The 22,928-nt window shown below is 41.0% G+C and overlaps 1 long non-coding RNA gene across 4 annotated transcripts; it reads right to left on the bottom strand.

The window, feature by feature from the left end:
• Positions 1-2,134: 2,134 nt before the first annotated feature.
• LOC135455952 (uncharacterized) lies at positions 2,135-22,895 on the bottom strand. Of its 4 annotated transcripts, none has more exons than XR_010442431.1 (12): positions 22,801-22,895; positions 22,164-22,193; positions 21,351-21,426; positions 19,824-20,065; positions 19,249-19,297; positions 16,769-18,531; positions 16,027-16,062; positions 14,743-14,906; positions 10,254-10,342; positions 7,057-7,194; positions 4,557-4,758; positions 2,135-3,081 (listed from the first exon to the last, which is right to left on the bottom strand). It is a non-coding gene; the product is annotated as an uncharacterized LOC135455952 (long non-coding RNA). The 4 variants fall into 4 exon arrangements; XR_010442432.1 differs by having other exon boundaries at positions 21,386-21,426; XR_010442429.1 differs by having other exon boundaries at positions 22,164-22,895.
• Between the last annotated feature and the right edge of the window lie 33 nt (positions 22,896-22,928).

Raw genomic sequence — 22,928 nt, 5'->3', positions numbered from 1 at the left:
TCCTCTCCCTAGAGGGGACCTGCATAAAGAAATTTTAATATAAATTTTAGTATCTACTCTGCACAGTGCAATCATATTAGGAAAGCTACAGGCAAGTCAGTTTGTGCTCAGTCTAAGGCTTATCTTTGTGTAATAGAAACTTTACCAATTTTTTTTTTTTTTTGAATGTTGCTGATCCAATTTAAAAATTAACCAGTCTCTTGGAAAGACACCAGGGGTGGGGGAGAGATGGTCCCCATTGCATCAGATTTAAACCAGTGGAATTGCCAGGAATTAAATTGTCAGGTATTAAATCCCTACAATCTCACATGGAAACATCCAGCCAAAAGGAGTAAGGGCTGGGTGATTTCCTCTTCTAGTCAAAGCATTTATTTTGAAAGGAATATTTATATTTTTAAAACATCTAAACAAAGCAGGAGTTCATGTTGCCTTGTCCTTCACATCAAGAGATTCTCCACTGCTGAATGTAAAAGTCAATGGATTACAGCATCTCCTGGTGAATCTCTGCAGGCAAAAGAAGATGCTGCTTTTTAGAAATAAAGATGAAATAGAAATAAGTGCAGCTTAACAATAGCAACATGACAAACAACTCTATTATTCAGCCTCTGATTTCCATTCAGACTCCTCATTTTTTGAAGTATTTCTTTTCTACTTAATTATTCCAAGAAAATTGAGATTATAGGATTGAACATACTGCCAACAACCTGAGGTATGGAGTGCAGAGTGAGTGCTTAAACTTCAGCTGCAGAGGTGGTAATTATTGTAATTGGTGCATGTGAAGCAAATATATCAAGTAGTGCAGAGTTCAAACTCGTGCCAGTCAGTCTCCAGTTGGCACCAACATTTCTGTCAGGAGGATACAGAGGTCTCAGCAGGACTTATTACTGGCAACTCTTCAACACTTCTCCTCTCCAAATGGTTTCAAGGGGATTTGGGTGGGAAGAAAGATAATTTTTAACAAATTAAACTACCTACAAATGGCGAGCTGCCCAGAGCCACCTAGTCTGCCTTAGTCACTACTACCAAGCCATTTTAAAAAAGAAGATTAAAAATATCACTGCTGGCAAAATTGCCTACCTGGCTTTAACAACTTCATCAGATCCCTGCAAAATTACCCAAACATGTGCGGTACACCGTGCTACATGTGAGTGTAAAATATGTCCAGAGTAAAAGGTAGAGCAGAATCTTCACTCAGCATGTCTTGAGTTACCAGAATCCAAACATCCCTATAAGGATATATACTACAATTAAAAAAAAAAAAAAATTAAAAACAGTTTTTAATTGAAATTTAGAAGGATTAGGAGGAATGGTGATTTCCCATTAGTATTTATCTCCCAGCATTTGGGAGGTGCAAACCAGAGCTCAGCTCTGCACTCTGAGCTCTCCCAGGAGCCTCTGCCCTGTGCCAGATTGATGTCCAGCTGCTTTGTTTAGACCTTGCTAAAATGCCTTTTTCCAATGGTGGATTTGTCATTTCTAGCAGAGGTCTCCAAGAGAAGATTTGAGTTTAATGCACAGCCATAAAAAGAGGAATATGAGAATTCTTGCTCTCTTTAGTGTCAGCTTTGGTTAAGACATATGAATGCACATGAATAGTCTTGTCAGAATCTCTGGGGCTACTGACATTCAAGATCTAACATATTATTACTTCTGACCAGAACATTAGCTGCTGTGCAGGAAGGAGAAGGGAAAGAGGAGAAAGGGATAAAGACAGGACCACTCCCTAATCAGACAGAAATTGTTATGGATTTCTCTGGCTGGAAATCTCTGGACAGAACTTTTCTGCTGTGAAAATACAATGCTCACCTTCTCCATTTTGATTGTAGAGCCTCTTTAAAATCTGCAGCAGGAAAAACAAAAAAAGCATCTTTTAATGCCTGATCTTGCTCATTTTACTCATGGAAAGGATCCTAATTAACCTATAAATAATGATTGTACAACCAAGTATTACATCTTTGTAAAGGACATGTGCTAAGGATGGTTTGAGCATTTTAAGCTGCTGACTCTAATTTTACCATTCCTTTGAATCACTATTTTCAGATATAAATAAGCTAATTAATTTAGTTAAAATAAGGTAATTTTCATTCCAATCTCAGCATATATCAAATCTGGACACCACTTACAATGGAAAGATTTGTTCACCAGAGGCAAAAACCTTCCAATGTCCTCCTGGCTGAATAAAAACGTATTTCAGATATTTTTAGTTGTTATTGTTCGTAATTCATTTCTAAAGAAATTGAAAATATCCAGCTATTGGTTTAATCAGTATTTTTGTGCTCTGAAATTTGAGCTGAGGGAGGACAACCAAAGGCAACACCCTGCCCTTTGTGACTGAAACCACCTTGAGAATCCATTCAGGAGCTCCAGCACATCAGACAAAGGCCTGGATTTGTTTGGAGCAATAAATGATAGAGACCTTTACATATTTGAAGTGCAACAGATGGTCCTGCAAGGAGAACAGAATGACTGGCAGACAGCACTTCGTTAGAGGGGCTTGGAATGTCTTCAGCAATTACACAGGCAGTGTTTTGGGGGGAAGCCCTGTCATCTCTGGGATTCTTCCCATGGAAATTGCTGTGATTTCCTCGTTGAGATGCTAAAAAATGGTATCTGCTAAAATCCAGGCAGGGAACTGGAAAAGGGAGAACCTTTGGCCCTCCCAAGGCTGCTCAAGATGAGGCTCCACCTGAGAAGAGAGATGGGAGTAGAAAAGGAATTAAATCAGCACGAAGGCAAAAGAACTTTGGGCACATAACTGTGAAACTGTTAATCCATGGCCAAGTATTCCATGGAAGTGTAATCCAGGAAAAAAGCCAAGGTTTAGCACAAGGTCCAGCAGGCTTTTAGAAATTGGGATGTCTATAGGTACAACAGGCAGAATATCAAAGGGAAAACACCCAAAATACCTGAATTATGAATAAGAACCTCCTTTCTTTGGGAAACTGGTGATTTGTGAGGAGCCCTGCTCCACATGAAACACTGTGGCTGCAGTTCTTCAGGGCAGGGGAAAGGGAGTTTTTTGAGGCTGTCCATTCTTTCCATTTTCCCAGACAAGCTATTTCACAAGCCAGCAATTAATACCTACAATTTCAAAGCAAGAGCAATAAAATGCTGATTTTCTACCGTAGATGTAGCTTCGAACAATTTAACTCCCATCTCCCCCATCCCTGTCATTCCAGGATTAATCTGTTCTGTTCCAAAACCTTCCCCACCAAATCCACTTGGAGTAAAATTTTCTGTGGCAACACAGGCCCAACAAAAAAAGTGTCCTTTCCCAATGTAACTTAAATGTTGATGGAATCATAACTGCATTACTCCCTCTCCAATTAGCAGCAGCATTCTTTATGTTTGCTTACGAAGCGTGAACCGTTCTCTTGTCACTACAAAGACCTTCTGTGGAGGACCTAAAAATGCAGCCCCAGCAATTAAAATGACAACAACAGAGGTGGATTGGTCACATCATGACACAAAATATCCAGCTGTTTCTTCCCAGCACAAGGACATGAAATGTTATGAGGAAATTTTGACAGGCCACGTAACGCTGCTGGATATTCGGGGGGAAATCTGGATTTCCAAGAAGGGAGGAGACTGATGTGGAACTATGTCTAAGCTCACAGATTGATTTTTTCCACTTGATCAGGATTGTCATTCATGCTTTTTATCTGTACAAATCTCCCTTTTTTCTTTGCTGGAACTTTATTTCGTGAGAAATTGTCTAAAACTAAGAAAAATTCGAGGTGGAGTATCCTCAAAAATAAGGCAAAAAGTGATCTGATAGGGTTAGATTTAGAAAATCAGATTTTAAACTTACTTAATTTGGTTGTGTTAAAAACATTCTAAGAGTTTATTAAGACCATAAGTCTCATTATAACAAACAGAACATCTTTTATAATCACATCTGTCTGCTGCTGGTTCCTGCCTATTCTGCTTCCCAATCAGATGGGAAGTTATTTGTAATGCATGTGGGGAATTTTAAAAATAATTTAGAATATATATTTAAATAATAAGAAAGGCTGAAAATTAAATGTTTCAGGTTAGTTTTTCCTAGTTAGGATTATAGGAGATAGATATATAGAGATAAATATAGATATATTTATCCTTCCCAGTTAGCATTATAGGAGATAGATGTAGAGATATAAATATAGATATATTTATCCTGAAGTGATATTTAGCTTTGATTTCTAATACAGCAGGAGAAAATAACTGACACATACAGACCCAGCCACTCAAGGGGGGAAAAACACCCAAACACTGTCTATAGAATCCACCTACAGAAATGTCCTTGGAGAAAAACTGATGAGAAAATTATCAGGCAGATTTTTCCTTGCTCTTTCCTTCCTGGAAGTTTTTGCCTCTCCTAACAGCACAGCCATGGCAAGTGATATGTATCAGAATTCATCCATGCAGTTTATTTTGCACATCAAATTGATTATCCATGACTTCTTAGGCAAACACAGGAATGCAGAAAACATGTCAGCTGTTACAGAGAATATATGGGCATTGCTCTCCTTACTTCACATTTAGAAAGAGCAGCAGATAATGAGCTCAACCATTACCTTGAGAATAAATTTCATTTCCAAGTTCAGGAGTATCTCTGGATTCTCATCTGTTTTGTGAACCAGAACTTACAGGTAGCTCATAACATTTGTCTTCTGAGCTGTGTTTGTCTCCAGAGAAATTGTCATCAGTGGGCAAAGGCTTTGATGTCCTCATCCTCATGCCCTCAACCATGATGCCCTTACAGACTCAAAGCAATCCCTGCAAAATACAGAAGGCAAGGAAAAAATTTAAGAAATAAAAGCCCTGTCTTTTTCCTTCCTTAAATTCCCAGAATTCATCTTCAGATTCATGCCTGTAGCAAAAAAAAAAAAAAAAAAAAAATCAGACTAAAATATTACCCTTCTGTATGTTTCATCTGAAGTAATTGCTTGGCAACAAACATCTCTTGCTCTGCGAGTATTCTGCAGTGAATTTATTCACATCAGGAAAAACACAGCAGAAAGGTGTCTGGTTTGAAAGTTTCCAAATCAGACACCAGGCACAAAAAACCAGAGTGACAGAACAGGCAAGACACAACCTGGGACCATTCTGGGGACACACAGACCATATTTTCCATCTTTTCATCAGCAACCACAAGAAATATAAGAAAAACAAAAGTTTTGAGATCAGCAGGTTTTGACAAACCAGTAATTAATCCTGAGCTGTAATAATAATAATGTGTGTTTGAGCAATATGGCATCAATATAATTATTCTTTGCAGATGTTTGCTATTCATTACAATGGAAACTGTTCCATTCTGCACGGTGGTAACACAGTGGGATCAGACCCCATTTTTATGAAGACACCAAGCACAAGATGTTCAGTCTCAGAAGGTGAATTCCAAGACACTGGGCTGATAAAGCCATTTGAGATTCTGTAAAACATATATCATACAATAATTACATTTCATTATGTGGTTTACAAAAATCTATTCACTGAACTACAGAAGCTTGTCAGGCATTCTTTATTCCCAAAGAATAACATTCATCCATGAAAACAGTCTGATTTAAATAACTCTGAGTGCTGGCAAATGAAAATTACTGGATAAAGCAAATAGTGTCTTATTGAAAATCAAAGCTACAAGTGTGAGTCACTCTTACTACTGAGGTACTCACACCTGACCAGCTTTAGGTACTGGAAATGCTATCTGTTTTCAGACACATTGGCCTTGCTGTTGGCAGAATTCTTGCAGGATTTTGCAGCAAAATCAAAACAAGTCAAAGTCTGGAAGGCTCCAAAACTTGGCCCCTGAATGAGTGCAAAATGCAAGTAAAACATGAAGCTGCAATCACAACACAGGAGTGGAGATGGGGCTGCAGCTGGCAGTTCAATCAAACCCCTTGGTGTGAAGTGAGGGACCACTACTCAGTTCTGTATTTGGCATCAGACATCAGAACCTGTGGAGCAGAACACCAAGGAGAAGGCAAAACTTGTGCTGGGAAGATCTGAAAGATTCAGGGAGGAAATTGGTGGGAAGTGCCCTTCCTCTGCTGCAGACCCTGCACAGCAACGGCAGGGAACTGTGGGATCTCAGGATCTGAGTCCTGAGGTGCCACCGAGAGCACCCTTGGGGGGCTCGGGAGTCCTGGAATGTTCCAGAAGTGTCTGGTGGCTGCACTTTGATCCTACACAGGAGACGACACCTGTATGAGGACAGGAGGGTTTCACCGGGGTGAATGGTGAAGGGATTGGTTAATTAGAGAGTGAAACACAGGGTTTAGGATTTCTGTACAGGGGGGTTTAGAGAAGTAAGATGGAGGAATTGGGGCGTGTCCTGTCCTTCTTCTTCTCCTCCATCTTCTGTGGTGATGGTGGCACTTTGGGATTGGTCATTACTGAAAGTGCACTGGGCAATAAGGGTGAAAGGTATTGGGGAAAAATGATAAATATTGTACACGTAACCATGGGTATAAAGATAGGTGACCGCCCGGAGGGCAGCACAGTGTGCTCATGGCTGACTGCTGAGCAGAGCTCTGTCGGGCTGAAAGAAAATCTTTTAGATAAACAATTAATAAACATAAAAACCGAAAGAAGAACTGAAGCCTCTTCTCGTCCTTCGATACGCGGCTGCCCCAAGGCCACCCCGGGCCTTTCCAGGCCCTCCAAACAGCCGAAAACCCGACAGGAACAAACCAAAGGCAGGAGAACACAGCACATGGATCCTAAAGCCACAAGGGAGAATCAACCCCCCTCCTGCCAGGTAGAGCAGAGCCCGTGCCAACAGGAATCACACACTCCCACTGTTGCTCAACAGATGTACTTGAACTGGAGATAAGGCACTTCAGAACTGCAGGGAAGTTATGTGCACAAGGTGTTGCCTCCTGTGCCTCTCTCCACGCAGGGAGGGAACACCAGGCAGGATTCAGACACCCCATTCTGCAGTAAGGGAGGGAAAATGAGCACAAGAATTCTTGTCAATACAAATGATCCAGAGCAGAAGGTGGGGGACAACCTTATAAAGCAAAAGCACAGAGTCAATAATACATTTGTAAATCAGAATACAGCAAGTACACTTACCACTGGAGAAAGCTGAGAGTAAATCTCTCCTGAAGGCGGCTTTAAGCCCATTTTCCCATTTCAAACCTGTATCACCAGTGAAGTGCCATAAATGAATATTCTCTTGCAGATAAAGTGGTTGTCTTCACCTTTTGGCAGCTGCAGTAAAAACAAAACAAATCCTGCAAGGAGGTTTTACTCCTGAGAGTAATCTCCTCAGAGAAAGAGTGAGGAGAAAGCAAGAGCTAAAATCACTTGCACAATCATGTTTCATAACTGCTCCTAGGCTGGTGCTATTGCTCTTTCCTGAGTACAAAAAATGCACAAACTTTTCTCCCTCTTCTACTAAGGGGGAAAAAAAAATCTGCTTATCTTTGGATACACAGAGACTTTGGAGGAGCTCCAAACAATGGAGCACTGTGTGCCCCACTCATCACACAGACACTGAAGAAAGAGTGTGGCAAAGAATGCACAAAGTATGTAATTACTGTTTCACAAGATAATTCCATTATTAATACATCCCCAAAGATAGCATGCACAGCGCTGCAGTTTAATTAGATGGTAACTGGAGGGGGTTTGAATTTATGAGGTAATAAATATATTTTGGACTAATAAACTCCAAGGCTGAAGTGTTTATTAATCTAGAATATAAAGATTACATAGTTGATAGGAGACAACCTCAGGTTGTGCTGAGATGCCTGTTGTTTATACACTTCAAAATTAATATTTTCCTCTTTTGGGAGCAAGATTAGAAAGCCAAGATTGCTGTGGATGGTGCTGAAAAATACCAGAAACTGCCCAACAGTTCTGTGTTCTCACAGGCAAAGGCTATTTAAGTCTCAGCAGATGGTGTGGTTTTTAAGGTTTCACCTTTTAATCAATTTATCACCTCCTAAACTATTCAGTACTGCAAATAAACTCCCTTCTGACACAGTGCCTCATTCTGAGGGTAAAAACCACAGATTCCCTTGTAGGATAACCAGAGCCTTTACAAGGCTATCAGACCTCACCTCTGTTCCCCCCAGACACTCAATTCCATCTTCATTTTCCTGCTCATGGATTCACCTGCAAGACCTCATGAACAATTTTGGTTGAATTTTTTTCTCTCCTGAACATGGTTGTAGAAACTTTTTGCCCAGTGCAGCACATGAAGGATTTGGGAACCAACTGCTGTGAGGATTTATATCCCAACCAGCTGTGCCAGGAAGTCAGAGGAATCAAATGGGCTCATCTATTAACTTGTCCTCAGGTAGTTCCAACCAGAGCTTTATAAATTAGCCCACAGCTCAGTCCATTTAAACCACATTTCTCTGCTCTTTTGGAAGTGCCAATGCCTCACTCAGGCAAGACAGAAGACCAGGAAGAAAACGGGCATGATTGAAGTCAAAGAGCAGTTTTGCTTAAGCCAAAGCTAAATTGAGGGCTGAGGGAATTGCAGAGAAAGAAAAAGGAAGAAACACGAGGAGGAACAACCTGTGGGATCCTGCAGGTGAATCAAGACTGAGGAGTGCAAAGGAGCTGCTCCCATTCCTGGCTGAGTGATGGATGAAGGGAACTGTGGGGCAGGAAAAGAGGAGAGAGGTGAGACAAACCACAGCTTGGATTTATTTGATTTATTGGGGGAGTTCCCTGCTGCTCCTCTGAGCCAGCCTGTGGTGCCAGCAGGAAGAAAGCATCATTACCAAGGGCTGTAGAGATGTAAAGATATTTAAGAAAATGTTTATTAAGGAGTTTATGTGATCCAAATAGAATTGGCTGTGTGTAGATACAGATTCCACAGGTTCAGGGCAAAGACCTCAACACTAATTCTCAAGAAGACCCTACAGATAAACCATGGAAGATGACAAAGAACCATTTCCAGAGCTCCTGCTCCTTCACTCCCAGGCTCACATCCTCTCACCAACCCAAGCAAGTCACAGAACCAAGTTTCCAATATTAAATCTCCAGGCAGTGTGTTATTCATACAGCTTATGGAGATGTCTTTACCCTCTGGAAAAACAAAGTTTAAGAAAAATGGCTCCATCTTTGGGGAGCAGTTTAAGTCTCAGGATAACTACATTAGGAAATCTAACTCTATTACTTTCTATCTTACATTTTATTACAAGATTGGTAATAGGAAATTACCAAATAAAATTGGTATTTTACTTGGTAATTTTTTTCCATGGGCCTCGTCTAATATGAAAGATGGTGATCATCAAATTTATTCAAGTTTTCCTGTCAACAACATCATTAACCAAATCCCTCAATTTCAAAGTAAATAAAAGCATCTGGGCTTCTTGCACAGCAAGACTGACTTGCATATTTAAGCCTCATATATAGATGAATCTGCACTGGACCAAATTTGCATATTAATGAAGGACTAATTGCTCTTTGCAGTCAATTTTATGCAGATGAATTTACTCCTCTCAGTACAATTTTCATAATGTTCGGAAAGAACCAAAAAATGTAAAACTTTGTAAAAAAAGTACACAAATGTTAGACAATCAAGGAAGAAATATCCTAATGGCTTCCAACAGCTTTACATTAAATTGTATATAATTCATCTTTTATACTGTTGCTTTATTTTAACAGCCTCCCACAAAGAACAGAACAATCCATGGAATAACTTCAGCCTATTCCCCCTCCTCGGTCTCACATTTTAACAGCTTGTAATAACCCATTCTATGATCCAGTTTCCAGCTGGAAGGATGGAGCCTGAATTTTTAGGAGAAGTTAAATTTGCTAAACAGGAATTTATTTGCTCCCAGACATCCTCATGCCACAGGACAGTTAGGACAGGGTTTGTCCCACACATTTTTAAGGTGGTTTCCTATCCAGTTTTGTATTATTAAGGAAAAAACGTCCAAATCTTTGTTGAGCCTCCCCTGAGGTAAAGTACAAAATATCAAAAGAAGGAGAGGAAAATTCATGGGAATGAAAAACATCAAAAAACGCTGAGGAGAAAATGATAATAAAGGGGAAAATATATGGAAGTAGAAGAGGAAGGGAAGTGGAAAGGGAAGGAGAGAAAAATGATGCTTCAATGTGTTTATTCAGGTCTGGCTGAAAAGGAGAACTTAGGAGAAAGTTCAAGGCAAAGTAAACAAATAAAAGAAAAAAATGCAGCCACAAGTGTAGGCACAAAAAAGAAAAAGAACAGTAAAGATAATGAAACAAGAAATAAGTGAGAATCAGAGAGCACAGGATACATAAAGAAACAAATAAAAGGAAATACAAACCCCACAGTTTTTCCTCATTCTGCCAGAACAGAAGGGCAGAGTTAGTGGGAATGCTTCAGGAATCTGAATTTGCATGTATAGCCTTCCTCCTGCCAAAGAAAAAAGCCTTATTTTAACTGTGAAGACTGATAACCATAATATTTATATGTATCATAAAATCACTTACAGAAGACCATTTTAATCAGAAAAGGAATTGCATAAAGGAAAGTTACAGCTTTGAGTGACTTGGAGCCTTTTGTAGAAGGAACATGGGAACACAGCTCACCTTCCCCACATCTGCCTTATCTCTGATTGCATTTTTTGTCCTTCTCTACAGTTTTTGCTGTTTTAACATCTCCTTTTTGAGGCAGAGAGAATTCACACAGATATAGGATGGGTTTATAGTGGTACTAAGAAATCTTTTGTGGTTTTACTCTATTTCTTCTCTAATTTCCTACTATCCCTCTTCCTGGGCCTTACAGATCTCCTATGATCCCACAGTTTGGCTCCAGAGAAGCAACAGTTCATAAATAAATTTTCATGATCAAAATAAAATAATCCTCAGAATGAACATCTTTGGACTGAGCTGTTGAGTTCTTCCAAAGAGGAACCAGAAAATCAGCCAGGAAGTCACTTTGGCCTCTCTCCTTCTGCTCTTTCCCACCTTGATGGCTGAAGAATTTTTCTGGGATTTAATCACTCCTCCATGAGCAATAAAAACAAAAGTTTTATGGAGGTAAGATCCCATTGCATGGAGAAAAAGGGAAGAAAAGGCTTTAGGGCAGAGGAGTTGGCAGAAAATATCAAACCAAGGGGAAGGACAGGGAAAATGCCAAGAGGCTTTCACTAGCACTCAAAAAAGAACAGCCACAGAACAAAGACAAATAGAGTTACAAAATAATAACAGGAATAATTGGAAAAGAATGACAAATACTCCAGCAGGAAAATACTGGAATGCTGCTGCTGAAGAATTCTCAGTGAGGAAGCAGGACTCAGCTCAGCTGGGCAGCCTGGAGGTTTGGCTCTTCAAAGTTATTTGACAACAAATTACAGCTCTTTGTGAATACTTGGAATTCTGGATTATTCATCCAAACTGTTTCCTTGTTTTGCTCATAGAGGAGAAGGAAGGGAAATGTTTCCCCTTTATAATTTCTGTACATTTGGAAACCTGCTCTGGGCACCTCTTTCCCCAGAGATGTCTGGTTCAAGGCAGCAATGCTGTGTGAATGTAAACAAAGAGAATTATTCCAACAAGAACAAGATGTTCCACCCAAAATGATTTGCTTTCCAGTGGCTGAGATTCCTACTTCTAATCACCACCAAAGGTTAACCTGACCAGATTTAATTAACCACTTAATAGAAAAATAAAGTTGCATAAATAAGGGGGGAGGGAGCTCACAGAGGCAACAGTGAATCCAAATAAATCCCTCAGCAAGCACAAACTCTGGGCTGTTATCACCTGATTACATTGATGTAAGAATTCCCAAGTTTTCAGCTCAACTAGGCACAGTTTTACTCTTGTCTATGTGGAACTTGATTAATGGATTGTTTTAATTATTACTAAACAAACAGCAAAAAAAATAAAAACAAGAAACCACATCCCTAAAATTCAATGATGAAGTGAACCCAGTGATATTTCTTAGTACTGTGCTTCAAATTCATAGATGAAGTGGTTTGTGCAGAGTATTTGAGGAGTTCAGGAAAATAAATCACTATTTCCTCATATATAAATATATATATTGAGATATCAGATAGACATTTTAAATACAGACTTACTATTTTCAGTGAAAAAACCAGTCATATTCTGGAATATTCCCTAGTAATGAGACAAAAACCTTCTATTACAACAATAAAGTAATTTGCAAGTACTAAATGCCATAAATTGGGAATACTGCAAAATATTTTACATTTCAAAGAATATTAGGAAATATTATTGGCCCTGGATCTCTGGAAAATGTGTGCAGCACTTGCTGGTTGTGCTCAGAGTTACCAAATATTGAATATTAAAGAAAATAACTGGGCATCAGCCCTTCCATTTTCTCTCAGTAAAGTTTAAACATCCCTTAAAATAAACAATTCAGTGCAAACCAACAGATCTGCTATTGATTCATTCTGTTCATAAAAAGTAACAACATCGTGGTAAATTCAATCTAGTCAATGAGGAGTTTATGAGCCTAAATCTATCAAAAGGGCAATGAAAGCTAATATATAGTGATTAAATAACAATCTGTGAGGAAAAGACACCCAACTTCCAATTCCAGGGCACTGGAATCATCTCCTGATGAAAAATGGGGTTTGAATTGTTTCAGAGGACACTGCAGCCATTTGCCCTTTTTAACAGCCTGGAAGTTCACAAGGCAAGATTAACTTATCATTGAACTGAAGTGGATCTCAAATAAAGTTTTTTGATTAAAATCTCCATTTCTGTGCCTCCTGGCAGTGCCAATATTGCTGGAGCAGGACATCAGCTGCAACACCAGCAACTCCAGAATGCACTGCCCTAAACTGTAAATCAGCTTTGTCCTACTTTAATATCGGTTTAACAATAAAAAAAGAACTTGGATGTTTAATATTTAAGTAGCACAATTATCCCTTTAGAACTGATCCAGGAGGACCCTTCATGGGCACAGAGTGTGAAAGCAAGGGAGGGAATGTGGGTTTGCTCCATGAGGAGGGTTGGTTTTAGGGCCCAGCTGAAAGGTGGGTTTGTGTGTGCTGAGGGGATGTCCCAGGGGCTCTGGAGCAGGGCAGATCTGTCCCACGGTGCCAGGGACAAAACTGAGCAACAAAGCTTGTCCGGTTAATCTCTGTTGTTTGAGGGGCCTGGAAAGGCCCGGGGTGGCCTTGGGGCAGCCCGCGTATCGAAGGACGAGAAGAGGCTTCAGTTCTTCTTTCGGTTTTTATGTTTATTAATTGTTTATCTAAAAGATTTTCTCTTCGCCCGAACAGAGCTCTGCTCAGCAGCCAGCCATGAGCACACTGTGCTGCCCTCCGGGGCAGCCACTATCTTTATACCCAAAGTTACGTGTACAATATTTATCATTTTCCCCAATACCATTTATTCTCATTGCTGGGTGCACTCTCAGTAATAACCAATCCAAAAGTGCCACCATCACCACAGAAGATGGAGAGAAGAGAAGAAGAAGGAAAGGACAGGACACGCCCCAATTCCTCCATCTTACTCTCTAAACCCCCCTGTACAGAAATCCTAAACCCTGTTTCTCACCCTCTAATTAACCAATCCCTTCACCATTCACCCCGGTGAAACCCTCCTGTCCTCATACAGGTGTCGTCTCCTGTGTAGGATCAAAGTCCAGCCACCAGACACTTCTGGAACATTCCAGGACTCCCGAGCCCCCCAAGGTGGTCTCGGTGGCTCAGCACCTCAGGACTGAGATCTTGAGATCCGACAAAAGCTCAGAGCAGGGAGCTGGGAACAACATCCCTGGCCAGGCTGGTGCCTTGGTGTGGATGCCCAGACACAAGGGTGGCTTTCTCTTTATGGAAGGCAAGGTTAGAGCAACTAAAGCCTCCCTTCCCATTCTCCTCTCCTTCCCATCTTCTGTCACTTCAGGCTGAGTGAACACAGGAAAATGTCAAGTTTTGGGAGGAACACTTTAACCATGAGCTAAGTATTGTCCATGAGCTGAGAAGCAGGAATGTTCAGATGGCAATTTTTGTGTTTTGGGGGAAGGTCAGAGAGGAAGTCCTGCAGGATGAATCAATCACTGCAGGGTGATTCTGGGTGCCAGTGCCCATTTGTGCCCACCCTGAGGACTCTGCTGTGCCACCAGGGCACGGCCAGTGTGCCCACACAGAGCTGAGGGTGCCATGGGTGCCATGGTGTGGGATCTCAGCACCTCAGGACTGAGGTGCCACCGAGAGCACCCTTGGGGGGCTCGGGAGTCCTGGAATGTTCCAGAAGTGTCTGGTGGCTGGACTTTGATCCTACACAGGAGACGACACCTGTATGAGGACAGGAGGGTTTCACCGGGGTGAATGGTGAAGGGATTGGTTAATTAGAGAGTGAAACACAGGGTTTAGGATTTCTGTACAGGGGGGTTTAGAGAAGTAAGATGGAGGAATTGGGGCGTGTCCTGTCCTTCTTCTTCTTCTTCTTCTCCTCCATCTTCTGTGGTGATGGTGGCACTTTGGGATTGGTCATTACTAAAAGTGCACCAGGCAATAAGGGTGAAAGGTATTGGGGAAAAATGATAAATATTGTACACGTAACTTTGGGTATAAAGATAGGTGACTGTCCGGAGGGCAGGGAGTGTGCTCATGGCTGGCTGCTGAGCAGAGCTCTGTCGGGCCGAGAGAAAATCTTTTAGATAAACAATTAATAAACACCGAGACCGAGAAAAGAACTGAAGCCTCTTCTGTTCCTTTGATACGCGGCTGCCCCAAGGCCACCCCGGGCCTTTCCAGGCCCTCCAAACAGCCGAAAACCGGACACCATGGCTGCAGCACTCACGTGAGGAACAAAAGCACAGAGTTATTCCCTACTCACACAGATGGGTAAGTCCACTCTGGAGATCTCTGCAGACTTGTGAAATCAGGATGACGTGTCTGGAATTCTTCCTCTGCTCTCCACTGCTGAAGTAACTCAGGCAAATGCAAGTTGGCAGCTCCTTTAAAGACTCCAATTTACCCATTTTACATAATAACTTTCAGCTGCATTAAACACAAACGCACAAAAAAACCCAGGTAGCACCAACAGTGAAATCTAAATTTGGATTACTCACAGAGAAAACACACAAAGTCTGAATGATTTTGCAATTAAATCAGAAGCAAACTGAAGTCATTTTTACACTGAGCTGGATTGTCCATGGGACACATCAGCCTGCACCCAGAGGGAAGTGTAGGAGCAAAGTTCTGCACTTCCTGAGGCAGCTGAGGAATGGCAAATGCATCCTCACACCTCTAGAGCTGCTGGTTCCTCCCAAATCCAGAACAATCCCATCTCCTGGGGATTACAAACCCCTTCTCACAACAGCCCTGCCAAAAGCAAAGTGCACATTTCTGAATTAAAGATTCTTTATTCCACAGCTCCTGCTGAGTGTATTGCTGTCCCACTCCTTGGATATTCATTTATTTGTTGCTGGGCATAAGAAACCTGAAATCATAACTCTCAGATTGGATTCATTTGGTGTTTCAATTTCCAATCTAAATTTTAATTAACTCTTTTACTTCGGCATTGCATTTCATCATGATGAATTACTTGGAGCAATACACAATACAGAAGCTCTATGGAGTAGCTGAATGTAAAAATATTTACTTAGAAATTTCCATTTATTTTTCTCCAAACTGTTAAAATAGAATGTACAGACATAGTAACAGAAATATGAGGTGACAGAAGAGAATGGGCCAGATCCTGGTGAATCCACTCCATTTTACAGGCACATAAAACTGAACTGGCCTCAGCTTGATGTAACTGATACATCTCAAAAATGAATGATAGACATGAAATGGCAAAAAGGCTGGTGAGCCAAATTCATCTTACTGGCTTTGGGTTTATTTTCTATTATTCCCTTTCTAGATTTTCAAAATATTCCTTAATGCTCTTTCCTTTCAGAAGGAAATGTAAGTCTATCAAAATAATATTTACAAGCTCAGCTGCAGCATCCTCCATGGCAATTCAGCCTGGCTGTTTGTGGCTCTTTGTGAGGAATAGTTCTGCTTGAGCTCTCCAAGAGAAGAAAACAACTCTGTTTTCCTGATATACTTCAGATTCAAATTATTGAAGTGCAGGATAGAGAAATAAATGAGATAAAGGCAAATGTGGAATTCATACCTGGTGCTGTGATGAGCTCGCTGGTAACTGATAAAGCTGTGAGTGTTAAAAGAACTTTAATGAGAAATGATATTGACCTAAGTGCCAGTGTTATCGGCACTACTGCATTTAAAATAAATGAAATTTAAAAATATTTAACTTGCACTTCAGCAGTGTCCACTGACAAATATTTTAGTTTAATATCTACTTCTGCCTTCCATTAAAATACCTTTAGATGAGAATATCAAAAGCAATTTCCATCTTAGTTTCTTACAGTCCCATAACTTTTTATGCTCTTATCATCAAAAACAATTCCCCCTTCTTTCCTCTGAGCAACTAATTCAAAGACAGATGTAACACACATTTTTTGCTACCTCCTCTCTAAGTTGACAACATTGTTTCTGTGCATCCTTTCAGAAAGTTTCCAGCTGCAAACAACAGAGCCCAGAGCAGAGGGGCTGCTGTTCCTGGTTACTGCTGGAAGAAACCTCAAAGTTACCATAAAGTAACTCTCATGATTAAGATGAGCTATCAATAATCATCTATTTTTAAGTGCAGCATCTATAAATCCTCCTAATTAGTAAACTAGATGTCTTCTTTTTAGCAAACAATCCCCAGCCTCCCTCCTTATTTATTTCCCTGGATTCAATTATGTTTGCACCTGCTGGCCCAATCACCTAAATGACAGATTCTGGATGGAAGGGAGAGGCTGGGCCATAAACAATAATTTCATTAGAGTTCAATTTAAAGGATTTGCCTGCACCTATTTTCTCTGCTTTATGAAGAATGTTGATGCTGTTTCCTGCTCTGTGGCTCTGCTCTCCTGTCAGGAGATGCAACAAGAATTTCACACTGCTCCCAGTCCATCCTTCACTGCTGACTCCACTGGAATCCAGGCTGAGATTCTCCTGCAGGGGAAGGACCATTAGGATAAAGAGGGAAGGAATGATTTCCAAATCTGGGCTGAAAAACTGAGAAAAGTAAAAAAAATTTAGTTGGTTGCTAAAAGGGACTCTTTGTAAAATAAAGGTTAGGAAATATTTCTTTAGAATACAAAAATAACAGAGCTACTTTTGCTATGAAAAGCCATGGAGGAGGAGGAGATGTTCCTGATGGTATTTACCTAAATCTTACTTTAAAATCCATCTACTCCCAAAATCAAATCAGTTCCTTTCCCAAAAACCTTCCAGAATGAAATTCAGTCTCTGGATGACAAATTCTGAAAATTTGGGGATGGAATCTGAGCCATTCTCTACCTTGAAGGATTAAACAAGACAGAGATGGATCCCAAACTGGGCACGTTGAAACTCAACAACATCCAAACCATCACAGCTCTGCAGCTCAGGTGTTCAAAAAAAACCACATTTCCTCCCCTCACCTGCAACACAACAAACCTTCAAAATACGTTCTGAAGCTGTCACACCTTGCATGTTAAGCCAATATCAGGCAGAATTATCAATTTACCATATTTATCTCCCAATGAACGGTAATTGGGGCGAGTGTGTAAAATTGGATTTGTATAAATGAAAACAGCAACCAAAGGGGAGGCAAACAGGCAGCTAAAGCCCTGAGAGAGGAGCTTTGGAGAGAGGAACTGCACAGCATTTTTATGTAACACGTGGGGAAACTGTGCAGCATGGGAGTTCTGAATGTTAATTCTGCAGCTGTACTAAATCCAGTGTGTCAGACTCTGTCTGCAAGCAAGCCAGATTTAAGGAAGCACATTTGTACTGCAGCAGTGGAGGCTGAAAAATGGTTAACTTGGTGAAGTTCACCAGGAAGAAGTTTATCTAGGAGGCTAAGATGAATTCCAGTATTCCTTCAGCAGTGTTTCACTTCAGAAGTAGCTCTTAGTTAAATAGTTAAGTACTTTCCTAAGTATTCTTTCATTAATTCTCTCCATTAATGAAGAAAAGCATGGCATGAGCTAGAACTCTTCAATTAAGATAATGATTATCATAACCAGATGTTTTGTTTGACAGCTTGAAGGATATGGGTGTGCTGTGATTTAGTTCAGAGATTTTTGTTCAACTCAAGACTTCCATTAAACAACCTCTGATTGTATCAATCCCAAAATCCCCATTCTGAGGGACAGAACTGGAGATGTTTGGGGTCTCTTTTTTTTGTGACAGAAATGTCACCAAGCTGCTGAGGGCTGGGGTGAGCAGAGCAGGCAGGAGCAGGGTACAGGGCAGGGAGATAAGAGCCGTGGTTAACAAGCACCCCGTTATCTCCCTGCAGCAGGCACAGCAGCCGGGCCTGCCCTCACCCACGGCTGCAGACAAAGGCTGGGCCAGGGGGAAAGCCAAGGATCAGCTTCCAGTGCACCTCAGCACTGGGAACAGCACCCAGACATTGACAGAGCTGGGACAGAAACATGGAATGCACAGGGGAAGTCCTTCTGTGGAAATGAACTTGATCGCAAACGCGGTCTGGTCAAAAATTCATCTCTAAAATTCATCTCTAAAATCCATCTCTGCATTTCCTCCTGAACCAGACAAGCCTGGCCACTGTGCTTTGGCTGAACTGAAAAAAAAAAAAAAAGGTTAAGTTAATGGTTGTTTCCAAACCAAAAATAATTTTCAGAGTAAGGAGTACTTTAATTTCACTCTACCCTCTAAATTAACGCCCGTGCCTTAAGTTTTACAGCCTGATTTTACAGACACAAGCAATTACTTTTAAATTTGGTAAGATATTTAGTCAACTTCAAGCAAAAAAAAAAAATCCTTTTCATACTTGTAAAGTGTTATAGGCATAATCTGGATGATCTAATTACATGACAAACATGGTCTGATTCATGGATAACACCTCCTAATAAACGAACACACCTCTGGTAAAACAAAATCTTTTGTTAGAGAAGAAGTAGAAAAGGCCCCCACATCCTTAAGAGAATTTAAAATATTGTCACCAAGCTAAAAACAGCAAGTAAATATTAACTCTGTGAAGTGCAAAACAAGTTTTATTGACCCGTGAGGTAAATATTGACTGAAATGAAGCAAATATTTATGTGCTGATGTTAAAGGGATGAATCCCCTTCACCACAGCAAACAGGATTTTGCCTACTACATTTCTGGGTTTGCATTTATTCCAGAAGGTCTGAAAGGAGAGATTTCCTTTTCCAGACATCTGCTTTTTAAAAACAAAACTGTCTTTCCTCAGTGGCTAAATTGGATGTGCACCCAGAGGGCTGCAATATTGTACAACACACGGGTTTGACAAATTGCTTTCAGACAGAAAACTCACTTGACTAAAACCTGACCAGGCAACAACATCCAGGACCCCTCTTTGATCCCTGAAAAGGTAAACAGAAAGTCAAATTCCATTTTAGGGGTTATGGTAGGAGATTAATTTGGGTTTGGAACATGAAATGTATTGTGCATCACACACATGGTGGCATTGCCAGGGCTGCCCTGTGCAGGGCCAGGAGAGGGACCTGGATGATCCCAGTGGGTCCCTCCCAACTCAGGATGTTCTTTGATTTAACAAGGAAAATACAGAATAATTAAGGATATTATAACTACTAGCAGGTACTACAAATGGAATATAAATTAACAAACCCATCTACTCCTTCCTGGTAAATCCCCTCATGTTTACACACACGAGAATTCATTGTGCAATTGAACCATCCCCACTGGGATTCACACGTTCAGATGAGCAAATCAGACGAGAAAAATCCCTAATTTTGAGAAACTTCAAAGATCCTGTTGAAAATTCTGGCACCTTTAAGGACACCCATTAGAGAATACCCACGTCATGATCATTACATCTTCTGACCTAAATACCTCCGTAATGCTCTAAGAGCAGCAATTACCACACACCTCCCGAAATTCCTGAACATCTGAATAATTTCTGAGTCACTGGATTGAACAGATCCTCCAGTGTCACTACAGGAAAAGGCCGGTTCAGGAAACGGCTTCTCCACCTGGTCCTGATGAGCACGGGAGCTGCTCCTGCCTGCAGATAAAGACAGAGGCTGAGCACCCTCCTGTGCAGGGAGCAAAAACTGCAGCTGCCCTTTGTGGCTCCACTGGCTGATTCTCATTCAAGGCTTTATCTTCGCCTAAAAAAAAAAAAAATTAAAATAAACAAGACTCCGGGATCTAATTCAGCTTTGGAACAATGACATGAGAGCACTGCAGAGGAATTGCCCTCGGTTTAGAATGACTTCACAGGAATGAGCAGGCTGCCGTACACAGAGGGCTTGTGAGATTTCTGGAAACCTCAGGGAACGGGGTGATGTCATTGCAACACAAAAATATCTGCTTCGAATTCCTCGCGAGTCTCCTTGACAAAGCCTGGGGGATCAGAGTTCAGCGGTGAAATCAGCCATCACCTCAGGGCTGTTCTCAGGGCTCTGCTCTTCCCTGGCTCGGATGCAGGAGCTGTTTGCTTGTGCTCGAAATACAAACTGAAGTCAGGGCTTGGAGAGTTGCAGGAGCCAGTTTTTAAAAGATGGAGCACTCAAAGCTCAGGAAACATTCGGATTTTAAAGGTTATTTGAGCCTCTTGGCAGGACTTTCAAATCCTTCAAACAGTTTAAACTAAACTCCCTTAATTTTGCAGAAGTCTTCCATGCTCAAGCAGCATTTTGGGTAAAATGAAGACAAACCAATAAAGCCTTTGAATATTCAGGACATTCTGCTATCCTACAGACTCTTACCAAAAAGCCCATTTTTTTTATCATATCATTAACTAAAATTGCTTTCCTTGTATCTGAGATCGGCTCCTTTAAATTCCACCCCAGATGATGCTGCACACCTCATTTTCAAGCACCACTTCCTTCTGATGGAAAAAAGGTGACACAAAAGGTGAAGACTGTAATCCCTTAACCTGCTCAGCTTTCTGCAGAGCTCCTTCAGGACACAAAATATATTCTTCTAATATTTCTGCCCATAAAACAAGCTCTCAGCAACTTCTAGGAGGGAGGAACTGTTGTTGCAGAGGTCAATACTGAGCTGCCAGGGCATCCCAGGCAGAGCTCCACAAGGATCAGAGTTTGTTCCAAAGTTTTCATGCACTGAACAACCCCGGGAAGAGCAGGTACACACTGATGGAAAGTGCTAATTGCACCAATTAAGGAGGTACCACCTGTTCCTGGGAGGATGAGAAAGTCTGGGACACTTCTGAGTGTATAAACACCTGAAAATGTGCCTGTGAAATTTATTGGCGTCCTGGGAGTAGAATCCAAACACAGATTGGTAAATTTATCACCAGGTATTCCATGACCTAATGTGCCCAATGCCCATGGGAAAAGACTTCCAATTTTCTGTGAATAATCTCCCAAATCTCTCCTGTGTCAGGAGTTAGTAAATCCAGAGGTCATTAATGGCACTAGGAAAACATACCTGTTAAATAACAACATCTCTGAAGAGTTACACACCTTCTAATGAGCTGTGAATTGGAGATAAATCAGCAAGTGACCTGCATGAACAAACACCACTGATTAATAAGCTGCCACGAATTAATTTCATATTTTCAGTACATGTGGCAATGAGAAACAGTTTGAGAACAACGTGGATTTAAAGCTACATTTGTACTTTAATGCATTTTATAATTACAAAAAAGAAACAGCTGAACAAATCTTTTATATTTATACCCTTCCAAGCGATGTACAGAAGGCATGCATAATTTCCAATCATAAAACACTATTTAAAAATAAAAGATTTATAATTGCTTTCCCTGATTTGAGAAGCAAATTAAGATTTTTTTTCACATTGTCCTTCATAATCCAAACACGATGAGAGTGAGTGACTGAGCAAAGAGTGGGAGAATGAACAATATGGCACAGCAGAAGCCAAACACAACAGGTTTGTGTTATCCTTGGAAGGATGGGGACATGGCCATAACATTTTTTGAGTGCTTCCTGCCAGGCATCTGAAATCTGCATCGGTGCTGCTACTGAGTAGTATTGAGATAATTAGAAAGAAAAATTACACAAATGAGAAAGGTCTTCTGAGTTCAGAGGGCCTACAGGAACAGGAGTATGTTTAATACTTAAAGTATATTTGTAATAACCAGCCCAGGTTTCTTCCAATCCATCAGCCACAGCCCGAGCAAAACGCAGAGGATATGTGACCTGAACTTTCCAGTCGGGAAATTCTAGGCACAGTTTCCAAAAACATCATAAAAGTAGACCAAATTGCCTCCTCAAAACCTACCTCCAAGAGACACAGAGTTTTCAGCTACTTCTTTGAAAATAAAAGAGAAGCTTTGTTGTTAGGTGGTGGCGCTGAACACCAGGCCACTTAACTCTTCCAAACACTTAATTTTCCACATCATAACTTTTACATCTAAGGGCCCATCCTTTCCTTCTCCAGGGCTTACTGACCCCGCAGCATTGCTGTATTCAAACTTTGGAATTAAAACAGCATTTCTGTCCTGACTCAAAACAACACAGCGCCGATTTTCAAAGCTGCTTAGATATTAGTCCCACTTTCCGTGTGAGCTGCATACCTAAACACTTTTCCAGAAAAATATCTGAGCCAGGGAAAACAGATGCCATTTCTGGACGCAAACTAATTTATTCAAGAGCATATTTCAAAAGAAAACCTGTATCTATCTCATTCCAAGCCTCTCCCAAGAGCTACGGCAGCATTAACTAGGGCAGCGCTTTCCTCAGGTTTCCTGGGAGGCAAAGCCAATTTCCAGACAGCAGGACTCCCTTAATCGCCACCGACAAGTAATGACACCGCAGTACACATATACTTTTATATCCATCCCTTCATTTCCTTCCTTATTATTGCCCTCCCAGATTAATTTTAATTGAGGCTTTCAATAAAAAGCAACAGGACCCACCCCCTCGTTTTGGCGGGGTTGGGGCTGAGGGGAGGCGCGCCCTCCTCACGGGCTATGGCGGGGCCAAGGCCGCGACGTTGCCAGAGCAACGCCCAGCTCGGAGCCTTCCTCCTCCTCCTCACCGCTCT

The sequence above is a fragment of the Zonotrichia leucophrys genome, chromosome 19, assembly GCF_028769735.1.
Source record: "Zonotrichia leucophrys gambelii isolate GWCS_2022_RI chromosome 19, RI_Zleu_2.0, whole genome shotgun sequence".
Taxonomy (NCBI): domain Eukaryota; kingdom Metazoa; phylum Chordata; class Aves; order Passeriformes; family Passerellidae; genus Zonotrichia; species Zonotrichia leucophrys.
Note: the sequence above shows the minus strand (reverse complement) of the source record. Positions and strands in the feature narration are given on the sequence as shown.